At 45.2% G+C, this 12,494-nt stretch overlaps 1 pseudogene across 1 annotated transcript; it reads right to left on the bottom strand.

Annotated features, from left to right (window-relative positions):
* Positions 1-5,810: 5,810 nt before the first annotated feature.
* On the bottom strand, positions 5,811-6,361 carry LOC103252312 (annotated as a pseudogene). The gene has a single exon (XR_002481508.1). The product of XR_002481508.1 is annotated as a transmembrane protein 14A pseudogene (transcript).
* Positions 6,362-12,494: the final 6,133 nt, after the last annotated feature.

Genomic DNA, 12,494 nt, shown 5'->3' on the forward strand with positions numbered 1-12,494 from the left:
GGCTGAGGCAGAAGGATCGCCTGAGCCCAGCAGGTCAAGGCTGTGGTGGCCGTGAGTGTGACACTGCACTCCAGCCTGGGCCACAGAGTGAGATTCCAACTCAAAAAAAAGAAAAAGAAAAAAGAGAATATATAGTCATTGAAGCTCATATTCACCAAAACTTGGTATAGAAAAATACTTACATGTTAAGAATGCAAAGTAGTATCTAGTTTTCTCACCTGAAAAACTGGGATAAAGTGAGTTCCTATCTCATAAGTTGTTGTCAGGTTTAAAAAGATAAAATAATAGTAAAACACAAAAAACAATAAGTGCTCAAAAATGATTAGGTAGCTAGTATGATAATGATAATTTTCTCAATTTTGTGCAGGGGAGAAATACGCATATAAAAATACGAGATTGTAAAAATGCTTATCAGCCCACTGCTCTTTAATTTTACTTTCCAGTCTTATTTTCCCATTTAAAAAAAACAAAACATAGCCGGGCTCAGTGGCTCAGCCTGTAATCCCGCGCCTTTGGGAGGCTAAGGTGAGTGGATTGCCTGAGCCCGCGGGTTCGAGACCCGCCTGGGCAACTGGGCGAGACCTCATCTCTACAATAAATCAAAAAATCAGCCGGGCGTGGGAGAGCACGCCTGTAATTTCAGTTACTTGGAAGGCTGAGGCGGAAGGATCGCCGGAGCCCAGCAGGTCAAGGCTGCGGTGGCCGGGAGCGGCCACTGCACTCCAGTCTGGGCGACAGAGTGAGACTCCAACTCAAAAAAAACCAAAAAAAAACCAAAACATAAGTGAGACTTCGTGTTTTTATCTCCACCACTAATTAGCTTTTGCACATCAAGAAAAGAAAAATGGAAAAATAAAATGGCAATGGCTTACTGAGAGAGCTGAACAAAATTACTTATAAAGCCCATTGTATGTCTTATGGTTTGGGTTTGCAGGTGTTCATTTCCTCCCTCCACTGATATTTTTTAAGTTGAAATTGCATTTAAATGTTTTCTTAATTTATAAATTTCTTGTTTTTGTAAGCATAAAGAGTAAATTTTTTTTTTTTTTGAGTTGGAGTCTCACTCTGTGGCCACTCCCGGCCACCGCAAACTCAACCTGCTGGGCTCCGGCGATCCTTCCGCCTCAGCCTTCCAAGTAGCTGGAACTACAGGCGCGCGCCACCACGCCTGGCTAATTTTTGATTTATTGTGGAGATGAGGTCTCGCCAAGTTGCCCAGGTGGGTATCAAACCCTTGGGCTCTGGCAATCCACTCACCTCAGCCTCCCAAAGGTGAGGGATTACAGGCTGAGCCAGCGAGCCCGGCTAAAGAGCACATTTCTTAAACAACCTTCAACAGCTCTTTATGATAAAATCCAATCTTCCAGACATGGTGTTGAAGATCTTCCATAATGTCCTTTTTGCCTCTTTCCAGACTCATTCCTACTATTTCTTGCCTCATATTTTATTCCCCGGCATCAGCAGAGAGCATATATTTTTCATCTGTAAGTCCCCATTGTTGAACAGTCAGTGTCTAATACATAGTAGATAGTAAACTCTTCCCAGCGATTCAATAAATGTTCATGGAAATAAACCTTTTTTAAAACCAGAAAACAAGTAACTTGCTTTAAGCCTGCATGGTTGACAAGTGGCAGAGGCAAGCCTGAAAGGCTGTCTGTCAGATGGCAAAGTCATTAGTTGTCCCCAAAGACTGAACTGAACTGTTGCTTTCTACATAATGCACCTCAAGTTTTGTTGTTGCCGATTTGCTCAAAGTAGAATCCAAACATGGTCCACATATGGTATTTGGTTGGTATGTACCCTAATTATCTTTTTTTTTTTTTGAGTTGGAGTCTCACTCTGTGGCCCAGGATGGAGTGCCATAGCATGCTCATGGCCACTGCAGTGTCGACCTGCTGGGCTCCTGAGATCCTTCTGCCTCAGCGTTCCGAGTAGCCGGAACTACAGGTGTGCGCTACCATGCCCAGTTAATTTTTTATTTTTATTGTAGTGACGAGGTCTCACCAAATTGCCCCGGGGTCTTAAACTGGCAGGCTCAGGCAATCCACTCACCTCGGCCTCCCAAAGTGCTGGGATTACAGGCTTAAGCCACCGCATCTGGCCAATTATTTTTAAGTGTATAGTTCAATAGTGTCAGGTACATTCACATTGTTGAGCCTCCAATATCAAGAAATCTTTTCATCTTGTGGAACTGAAACTCTAGACCAGTTAAACAATAATGCCCCATTTTCCCCTTTCCCCAGCTCCTGGCCATCTGTATCTCAATGCCATTTCTGTCTCTATGGATTTGATTATTCTAGGTATCTTAAATACACGGAGTCACACGGTGTTTGTCATGTTGTGACTGGCTTATTTCACATAGTATGATGTCCTCAAGGTTCACCTATGTCATTAAATGTATCAGAATTCCCTTCATTTCTAGGGCTGAATAATATTCCATTGTGTGTATTACCACATTTTGTTTATCCATTCATTCACCAGTGATCACTTGGGTCACTTCCACCCAACACAATGAGAGCCTGTCTACTAAAAATAAAAAATTTAAAAACTAGCCAGCTATTATGAATAATGTGGCTATGAGTAAGGCTGTAAAAATACCTCCTTGAGATCCTTCTTTCAATTTTGGGGGGATTATTATGAACTGAATATGTTCCCCTGAACTCCCAATGTGATGGTGTTTGTAGACTGAGCCTTTGGAAGGTAATTAGGTTTAGATGAACTCACGAAGGTAGAACCCCCATGATGAGATTAGTATCCTTATAAGAAGAGGAAGAAAGAGCAGAGCTCTCTTTTTCTGCCACTGAGGACAGCAAGAAGCTGGCCACATACAAGCCAGGAAGAGAGCCCTCTCCAGGAATTTAATTTGCCAGCACCTTGATTTTGACTTTCCAGCCTTCAGAACTGTGAGAAATAAATATCTGTTGTTTAAGCCATATGGTCTAGAGTATTTTGTCACAGCAGTCTAAGCTGACTAATTAAAATTTATATCCAGAAGCAGAATCACTGGATCATATAGTAATTCTTTTTTTGTTGTTTTGTTTTGTTTTAGAGTCGAGTCTGTCACCCAGGTTAGAGTCCAGTGGCAGGATCATGGCTCACTGCAGCCTCATACCTAGCCTCAAGCAATCCTCTCATCTCAGCCTCCTGAGTAGCTAAGACTACAGGCACACGCCACCACACCTGGGTAATGTTTTTATTTTTTGTAGAGATGGGGATCTCACCACATTGCCCTGGCTGTTCTCAAACTTCTGACCTCAAGCAATCCCCCCACCTCAGCGATCCTTCTGCCTCATTCTTCTGTAACTACAGGTATACACCACGATGCCCAGCTAATATTTTCTTTTTTTTAAACAAAATGTCTTTTATTTGAAAACTGAATAAGGGTACGGAGTGTGCTGAGGATGAAATTTTTTTAAAGGAAAAAATAATACTGGCAGCAATACAATTAAAATGGAAAAAATATAATTTCTAATATAACACAAATGACAAATAGATACATTAGCTTTCTATGTAGTCCACTTAAAGAATTCCTTTATTTCATACACTGTCTGATTTAAACTTACTTGAGGCCTGCTACAGTGGCCCATGCCTGTAATCCCAGCACTTTGGGAGGCAGAGGTAGGAGGATTGCCTAAGCCTATGGGTTCAAGACCAGCCTGGGCAACTTGGCAAGACCTCGTCTCTACAATAAATCAAAATTAACCGCACATGGTGGTTCATGCCTGTAGTTCTAGCTACTTGGAAGGCGGAGGTGGGAGGATTACCCAAGTTCAGACGGTTGAGGCTGTGGTAGCCATGACTGTGCAGCTGCACTCCAACCTGGGTAACAGAGTGAGACTCTGACTCAAAATAAAAAAAATAATAATAAATACACGTACTTGAGATATGAGTATTTGGAATTGTCCAAAAATACCACATATATAAAAATAGACCGGGCTCGGTGGCTCAGCCTGTAATCCCAGCACTTTGGGAGGCCAAGGTGAGTGGACTGCCTGAGCCCACAGGTTCAAGACCCGCCTGGGCAACTTGGCGAGACCTCATCTCTACAACAAATCAAAAAAATCAACCAGGCGTGGTAGTGCGCGCCTGTAGTTCCAGCTACTTGTAAGGCTGAGGCGGAAGGATCGCCGGAGCCCAGCAGGTCGAGGCTGCGGTGGCCGGGAGCGGCCATTGCACTCCAGTCTGGGTGACAGAGTGAGACTCCAACTCAAAATAAATAAATAAATAAATAAATATAAAATAAAATAAAAATAGACCCACCAGATGGAGGAGAGTGTCATGATTCATTGAACACCTTTAATGAAAACAGTGCTTAGGCCAGGCTCAGTGACTCAGCCTGTAATCCCAGCACTTTGGGAGGCCAAGGTGAGTGGACTGCCTGAGCCCACAGGTTCAAGACCCGCCTGGGCAACTTGGCGAGACCTCATCTCTACAACAAATCAAAAAAATCAACCAGGCGTGGTAGTGCGCGCCTGTAGTTCCAGCTACTTGTAAGGCTGAGGCGGAAGGATCGCCGGAGCCCAGCAGGTCGAGGCTGCGGTGGCCGGGAGCGGCCATTGCACTCCAGTCTGGGTGACAGAGTGAGACTCCAACTCAAAATAAATAAATAAATAAATAAATATAAAATAAAATAAAAATAGACCCACCAGATGGAGGAGAGTGTCATGATTCATTGAACACCTTTAATGAAAACAGTGCTTAGGCCAGGCTCAGTGACTCAGCCTGTAATCCCAGCACTTTGGGAGGCCAAGGTGAGTGGACTGCCTGAGCCCACAGGTTCAAGACCCGCCTGGGCAACTTGGCGAGACCTCATCTCTACAACAAATCAAAAAAATCAACCAGGCGTGGTAGTGCGCGCCTGTAGTTCCAGCTACTTGTAAGGCTGAGGCGGAAGGATCGCCGGAGCCCAGCAGGTCGAGGCTGCGGTGGCCGGGAGCGGCCATTGCACTCCAGTCTGGGTGACAGAGTGAGACTCCAACTCAAAATAAATAAATAAATAAATAAATATAAAATAAAATAAAAATAGACCCACCAGATGGAGGAGAGTGTCATGATTCATTGAACACCTTTAATGAAAACAGTGCTTAGGCCAGGCTCAGTGACTCAGCCTGTAATCCCAGCACTTTGGGAGGCCAAGGTGAGTGGACTGCCTGAGCCCACAGGTTCAAGACCCGCCTGGGCAACTTGGCGAGACCTCATCTCTACAACAAATCAAAAAAATCAACCAGGCGTGGTAGTGCGCGCCTGTAGTTCCAGCTACTTGTAAGGCTGAGGCGGAAGGATCGCCGGAGCCCAGCAGGTCGAGGCTGCGGTGGCCGGGAGCGGCCATTGCACTCCAGTCTGGGTGACAGAGTGAGACTCCAACTCAAAATAAATAAATAAATAAATAAATATAAAATAAAATAAAAATAGACCCACCAGATGGAGGAGAGTGTCATGATTCATTGAACACCTTTAATGAAAACAGTGCTTAGGCCAGGCTCAGTGACTCAGCCTGTAATCCCAGCACTTTGGGAGGCCAAAACAAGTGGATTGTCTGAGCCTGCGGGTTTGAGACCTGCCCGGCCAACTTGTCGAGACCTCGTCTCTACAATAAGTCAAAAATTAGCTGGGCGTGGTAGCACGCGCCTGTGCTTCCAGCTACTTGGAAGGCTGAGGCAGAAGGATTGCCAGAGTCCAGCAGGTAGAGGCTGCAGTGGCCAGGAGCGTGCCACTGCACTCCAGTCTGGGCAACAGAGTGAGACTCCAAATTAAAAAAAAAAAAGAAAGAAAGAAAACAGTGCTTGACAACTAGCACTGTTTTTAATGACCTTAAACTAGTGTTCATAGTAGAGGTGACAGTGTTACTTTTGTTTCTAACATAAGAGACTTAACATCCCATATTGAACTTTATCTTTTAAATACAAAAAATATGCTGTGCCTGTTACAGCAGGTGACATGAGCTTCATTTCCAGTTCCTCTGGATGTCCAGAGCAGCAGTAAGACAAGTCTCAGGATCATCATGAGGTTTAAGCCTGCAACCAGCCCAGCAGGCATTATTTTCTTGGACCTCTTAAATCTCACACCCATTATGGTAGCCAGGAAGGAAGCTGTAAACCATGACACTTTTACATCTCGTTTGTCATTGGAGACACGGTAAGCTCCATAGCCAGCCAAAAATCCAACACAAAGACCAGCAACCAAAGATGGAACGCTACCTCTCCGCTTATATCCAAAAATGCTTCCAAATGTCACCAGGTTCTCATGACCAAACCCGATCAGGTCCATTGGCAAGGTTGAGATTCTGCAGGCACTCGCCCTCACTGCAGCTGAAAAGCAGTAAGTCGGGGGCAGCTACTGGCACCCATGGTACCTGGAGTCCAGAAGCGCCAAGCTGCTCTGCCAATATTTTCATTGATTGTGGAGACGAGGTCTCACCAACTTGTTCAGGCTGGTCTTGAACCCCTAAGCTTAGGCAATCCTCTTGCCTCTGCCTCCCAAAGTGCTGGATCACAGGTGTGAACCACCACTCTGGCCATATCCTACTTTTAGTGATACTAAGATTACTAGTAGGCTGGACATGGTGGCTCTCACCTGTAATCCCCACACTTTGGGAGGCGGTGGCAAGAGAATTGCCTGAGTCCAGGGGTTCGAGACCAGCCTGGGCAACTTGGTAGACCTCATCTCTATAATAAATCAAAAAATTAGCCGGGTGTGGTGGCATACGCCTGTAGTTCCAGCTACTTGGAAGGCTGAGGCAGAAGGATTGCCTGAGCTGAGCGGGTTGAGGCTGCGGTGGCTGTGAGCATGCCACTGCACTCCAGCCTGGGAAACAGAGTGAGTCTCTTACTCAAAAAAAAAAAAAATTATTAGTGAGTTCAGGTGTTTTTCAGCCTAATCCATCTATTTCAAAGTTTCTCATCAACATTTTACCTAATGGCTTCAGCAGCCATTGATGATCATTTTCCAGTTCTATTAATTTATTAGGGATTGCAAAATGGTAATATTGTCATTCTAAGTAATTTTTTCATTCATTAGCTGGAATTGTTCTATAAAGAAGAACTTTTTCTCTGTCAGGTTATCCTGAAATGTAGTTAGGACAGGAAAAACAAAATAAATGTTTGATTATTTTGAGAATAATGAATTGGTCTCTATCAACCTTCAAAAGCAAACAATAGAGTTTCACATTTTTCGGAGTGTGTGTGTGAAGGGGGAGAGTGATTATGAACTCATAGATTTTTATATTTATTTACTTGCTTTCCAAATATTATTTTCAGTTGTCAAAGTACATATTCCTAGGCTTCTCATTAAATACCACTGTTACCTATTGTTTCTTTTCACTTTAACTCAGGTTTCATCAAAGTCACTGAATCTCTTCTGGGCGTGGTGATTCATGCTTATAATCCCAGCACTTTGGGAGGCCAAGGTGGGAGGATAGTTTGAGCCCAGGAGTTCAAGACCAGTCTCTGCAACATAGTGAGACTTCGTCTCTACAAAAACTTTAAAAAATAAGTAAACTAAGCATAGTGACACACAGCTGTAGTCTCAGCTTCTCAGGAGGCTGAGGTGGGAGGATCACCTGCACCCAGAAGGTGGAGGCTGTAATGAGCCATGATCATGCCACTTCACTCCAGCCTAAGCGACAGTGAGACCCCAACTCAAAAAAAGAAAGGTTACTGAAACTCAATAATCGCATTCCACCACTGCAGCCAAATATGATTCTGTTAACATAGTATTCTATGCTAACAGACTCTTATCCCATCCTGAGAATGGCAAAATGGGAGCGGGAGAGAAAGGAAGCATTACTAGATTTGTCCCACCTCCAGACAGAAAGCTGGATCCGTGTTTTCGCTAGACCAGCTTGGAAAGTAGCCTTCCCTTTCCCAAACTTTTCTTCAAGAGTTCCCAGGCTGAAATGATCCTACCTGCTGAAGAATTCTGAGCATATGAAGGTGTTGAAGACAAGGTTGTCTTGGCCTCCCACCATCCCTTTCCTTTCTATTAACACACCTCTTTTTCGTCAAGTACTAACTCTTCTTTTTTTTGAGTTGGAGTCTCACTCTGTCACCCAGACTGGAGTGCAGCGGCTGCTCCCGGCCACCGCAGCCTCGACCTGCTGGGCTCCGGCGATCCTTCCGCCTCAGCCTTCCAAGTAGCTGGAATTACAGGCATGCGCTACCACGCCCGGCTGATTTTTTAATTTATTGTAGAGATGAGGTCTTGCTGCCCAGGTGGGTCTCGAACCCGTGGGCTCAGGCAATTCACTCACCTCAGCCTCCCAAAGGCACGGAATTACAGGCTGAGCCACCAAGCCCGGCTGACAGATAAATTTTAAGACATTGGCTCACATGATTGTGGGGCCTGGCAAATCTGAAATCTTTAGGGCAGACTGGCTGGAAATTCAGATTAGTGTTGAGTTTGTATCTTAAGTCCAAAATCTACAGGACAGGCCAGCAGTTGGGACGTCCAGGCAGGGTTTCTATGCGGTAGACTTAAGGCAGAGTTTCTTCCTTGGAAAACTTCAGTCTTTGTTCTTAAGGCCTTCACCTGATTGGATAAGGCCCACCCACAACTGATTGTAAATGTTAATCACATCTAAAAAATATCTGGCCTGGTGTTTGACCAAATAACTGGGCACCACAGCCTAGGCAAACTGACACATAACATTAACTACCACAGTCTTATCCTATCTTATCCTTTTGATGGTTTGGGACGTGCACATTTTGCACATTGTGTAAAATAATGTTATGAAAAGAAAATTGGAACCAGCACTAGAAAATCAGAGTCAGGTTATTTCATTTCACATGTCAATTAAGTAGGCATAAAACTTTTTTTTTTTGGAGTCAGAGTCTCACTCGTCGCTGAGGATGGAGTGCCGTGACACACTCACAGCCACCCCAGCCTCGACCTGCTGGGCTCCGGCAATCCTTCCGCCTCAGCCTTCCAAGCAGCCGGAACTACAGGTGCGCACTGCCACACCTGGCTAATTTTTGATTTATTATAGAGACGAGGTCTTGCCAACTTGCCCAGGCTGGTCTCGAACCTCTGGGCTCAGGCAATCCTCTGGCCTCGGCCCCCCCAAAGTGCTGGGATTACGGGCTTGAGCCACTGTGCCTGGCCAAGCATAGAACTCTTAACTGATTTGTTCAAAAGTTGGTGACAGAACCAGAGCAGTGGATATATAGTGAGATCCCCCAGATCCTTGGATCTTAGATCTTGACTCTGGACAGTTTACTTTGTGGAGAATTCACAATTCTGACTTCCTTACTTTAAAGGTCATTGTCTCCCATGAATGAGCAAGTTGGCCATGCTAGCTCACACCTGTTATCCCAGCACTTGGGGAGGCCCAGGCGGGAGGATTGCTTGAGCCCAGGAGTTCAACACCTCAACTCTACAAAAACAAATTAGCTGGGTATGATTGCTCGTGCCTGTAGTCCCAGTTACTTGGGAGGCTGAGGAGGGAGGATTGCCTGAGCCCAAGACCTCGATTGAAAAAAAAAAAAGAGAGAGAGAGAGAGAAAATAAACAGACTGCCTTGGTCAGGGCAGCCTACTTTGTTTCCAACCAGAGCACAAGCACAAGAAAGTGTTAATGGTGACACCCTGGAACTTATACTGTTTACTCTGGGAAATAGTGACATTAAGAAATCCTTCCACTCTCTCATAAGTGGACCTTAAGCAACTACCGAAATACTGTAAGAAAAGGATTGACAGTAATGGGTAACTACGGGGTGGGGGGGAGATGGGGAGGTGGGATTAACAGAAGTTATCTGCCTGGGAAAGTGAGGGACACACCTCATCAACAAGGGTATCTGCACAATGAATATTTGTATACCTAACCCTGAATTGTACCCCACAATTTAAAAATAAAATTAAAAATAAATAAATTGTGTAATATTTAAAAAAAAAAAAAGAAATCCCTCCAATGTTTTATTTTCTGAATCCCCCACTTTTTTGTGTTCTGGGAACTGTTTACCCAAAAGGACCACCCTTTGCTATGTGACTCAGATAAAACTAACCATTGACTCTTTTTCATGATTCCCATAGGGTTAGCAGATGTCCTCTCCCTTGAAGACCTGAGACAAGGCCAAACCTAGATCTTTCTTTCCCCTTTTGCCTAAACTCTGCTGGCGAAGTCAGACACAGACGCTCCAGTTCCCCATTCTTTGTTTCCTTAGGAAAGCTGTTTGTTCACCTGGAAACAGCTAGACACAGAGAGGAACATTTCCTGTTGGCGAATGTCTGCGACTTCTGATTGCAAAACAATCCCACCTGGCTAGCCATGGTGCCACAAGCCTATCATCCCAGCGCTTTGGGAGGCCAAGGTGAGAGGACTGCTTGAGACCAGGAATTTGAGACTACTGTGAGCTATGATCGTGCCACTGCCCTTTAGCCTGGGAGACAGAATGAGATCCTATCTTAATAAAGAAATAAGCAAGGCTGGGTGTGGTGGCTCACCCCTGTAATCCCAGCACTTTGGGAGGCGGAGGCGAGAGAGTTGCCTGAGCCCTGGGGTTCGAGACCAGCCCGGGCAACTTGGTGAGAACTCATCTCTACAATAAGTAAATTTTTTTAAAAATTCAGGTGTGGTGGTACATGCCTGTAGTTCCAGCTGCTTGGAAGGCTGAAGCAGAAAGATCGCCTGAGCCCAGTAGGTCAAGGCTGAGGTGGCTGTGAGAAAGCTACTGCAATCCAGCCTGGGTGACAGAGTGAGACTCTGATTCAAAAAAAAAAAAAAAAAAAAGAAGAAACAAAATACAATTCCACCTGTAAATCCCCCCACCTGAAACCTGTCTCCTTCCTTATAAAAGTCTAAAGCAGAATCACTCTGCCAAGAGACTCTGATCTTTGGATTTGGAGTGCTTTTCCTATAGAAATAGCCTGGGCTGAGGTGAGTGGATTGCCTGAGCTCGCGGGTTCGAGACCCGCCTGGGCAACTTGGCGAGATCGCATCTCTACAATAAATCAAAAAATTAGCTGGGTGTGGTAGTGCGCGCCTGTAGTTCCGGCTACTTGGAAGGCTGAGGCGGAAGGATCGCCGGAGCCCAGCAGGTCGAGGCTGTGGTGGCCGGGAGTGGCCACTGCACTCCAGTCTGGGCGACGGAGTGAGACTCCAACTCAAAAAAAAAAAAAAAAAAAGAAAGAAAGAAATAGCCTGAATAAGATCAATTACCTTCCTTGCCCAAGTTTTGTATTTGACAATAGCATCCACTAATCCCCTGAAAATTGAAAACTGGAGCCAAAAAGAAGAAAGAAAAGAAAGAAAAAAGAAAAGAAAAAACATCCAAGGGCACCTCAAGGGAGGTGGGTCACAGTTATAAGAAAAAGAAAGGTGCCGTTGCCTCAAGGCTACTCCCCAAATCACTCACTGTGGCGCATTAAATCTGCACCTGGGAACAGACTGGGGCACCAGCCAGATTATTAAGCCATTACCCATTCAGCCTCAGGGGAGGAGATGCTGTGACAGAGCTCAGTAAATGATTTCTGACTTGAGTTGAATGAAATCTATTAATTTGCTTTGGTGTTAATGGGGGGGGGTGTTAAAAGTTGCAAACGGAACAAAAGCAGCCCCCGACAAAAGCTAGTCCGGCATGCCATGTGATTCTTGTTGGACGTGCTCTACCAGAATATTTAGAAAGTTTACGGAGGTAGCTGGGCACGGTGGCTCACGCCTGTAGTCCTAGCACTTAGGAGGCTGAGGCAAGAGGATTGCCTGAGCCCATGACAGCCTGGGCAACATGGCAAGACCCCACCTCTACAATAAATAAAAAAATAAGCTGGGTGTGGTGGTGCGTGCCTGTAGTTCCAGCTACTTGGAAGGCTGAGGCAGAAGGATCACCTGAGTCCAGCAGGTCGATGCTACAGTGGCCATGAGCGTGCCGTGAACATGCCACTGCACTCCAGCCTGGGTGACAGAGACACACACACACACACACACACACACACACACACACACACACACACAAGGAAAGTTTACAGAGGCCATGGCAAAGGGAGGCAAAATCAGGCCACTTCATAATTTTGTCTAAGCGCAGACAAAAACAAGGCCACTGTGCCAAAGTACCAAACGTCCATCTCCTCTAAAGTGAGTGACCGCCGACTTTGTCACCAAGTACAGTTTTATCTTTGCTCTGGCCTGCCCACCCTGTAGGTGAGATTTGAGGCCTTCTTCCAGAATGTTGGGAGCTAGCTCCGTGTTAATGATGTTCTCCAGGCTGCCCAGAAATCCATCGAGACAGACGTTATTCCACACAAGTCCCACACAACCAAGAATATCAGGACGTTACCACTTTGCAACCCTCAATGAAATAATAGATTGAAAAACACATCCACGGATATGACAGCCAAGAGCTAAAATGTCACATAAATTCCCTTCGTTTGTATCAGGTATGAAAATTATGAAATCCATGCACACAGGTGGCAAACACTTTTTTGCGGTTTCCCAGTATCCATCCATATTCTCTATGCAGCTTAGTGGTACCCAATGCCCAGAATAGATGCCACTCTCCTAGCCTC

Source organism: Carlito syrichta, unplaced genomic scaffold (assembly GCF_000164805.1).
Source record: "Carlito syrichta isolate Samal-C Ts95f unplaced genomic scaffold, Tarsius_syrichta-2.0.1 Scaffold154493, whole genome shotgun sequence".
Classification (NCBI taxonomy): Eukaryota; Metazoa; Chordata; class Mammalia; order Primates; family Tarsiidae; genus Carlito; species Carlito syrichta.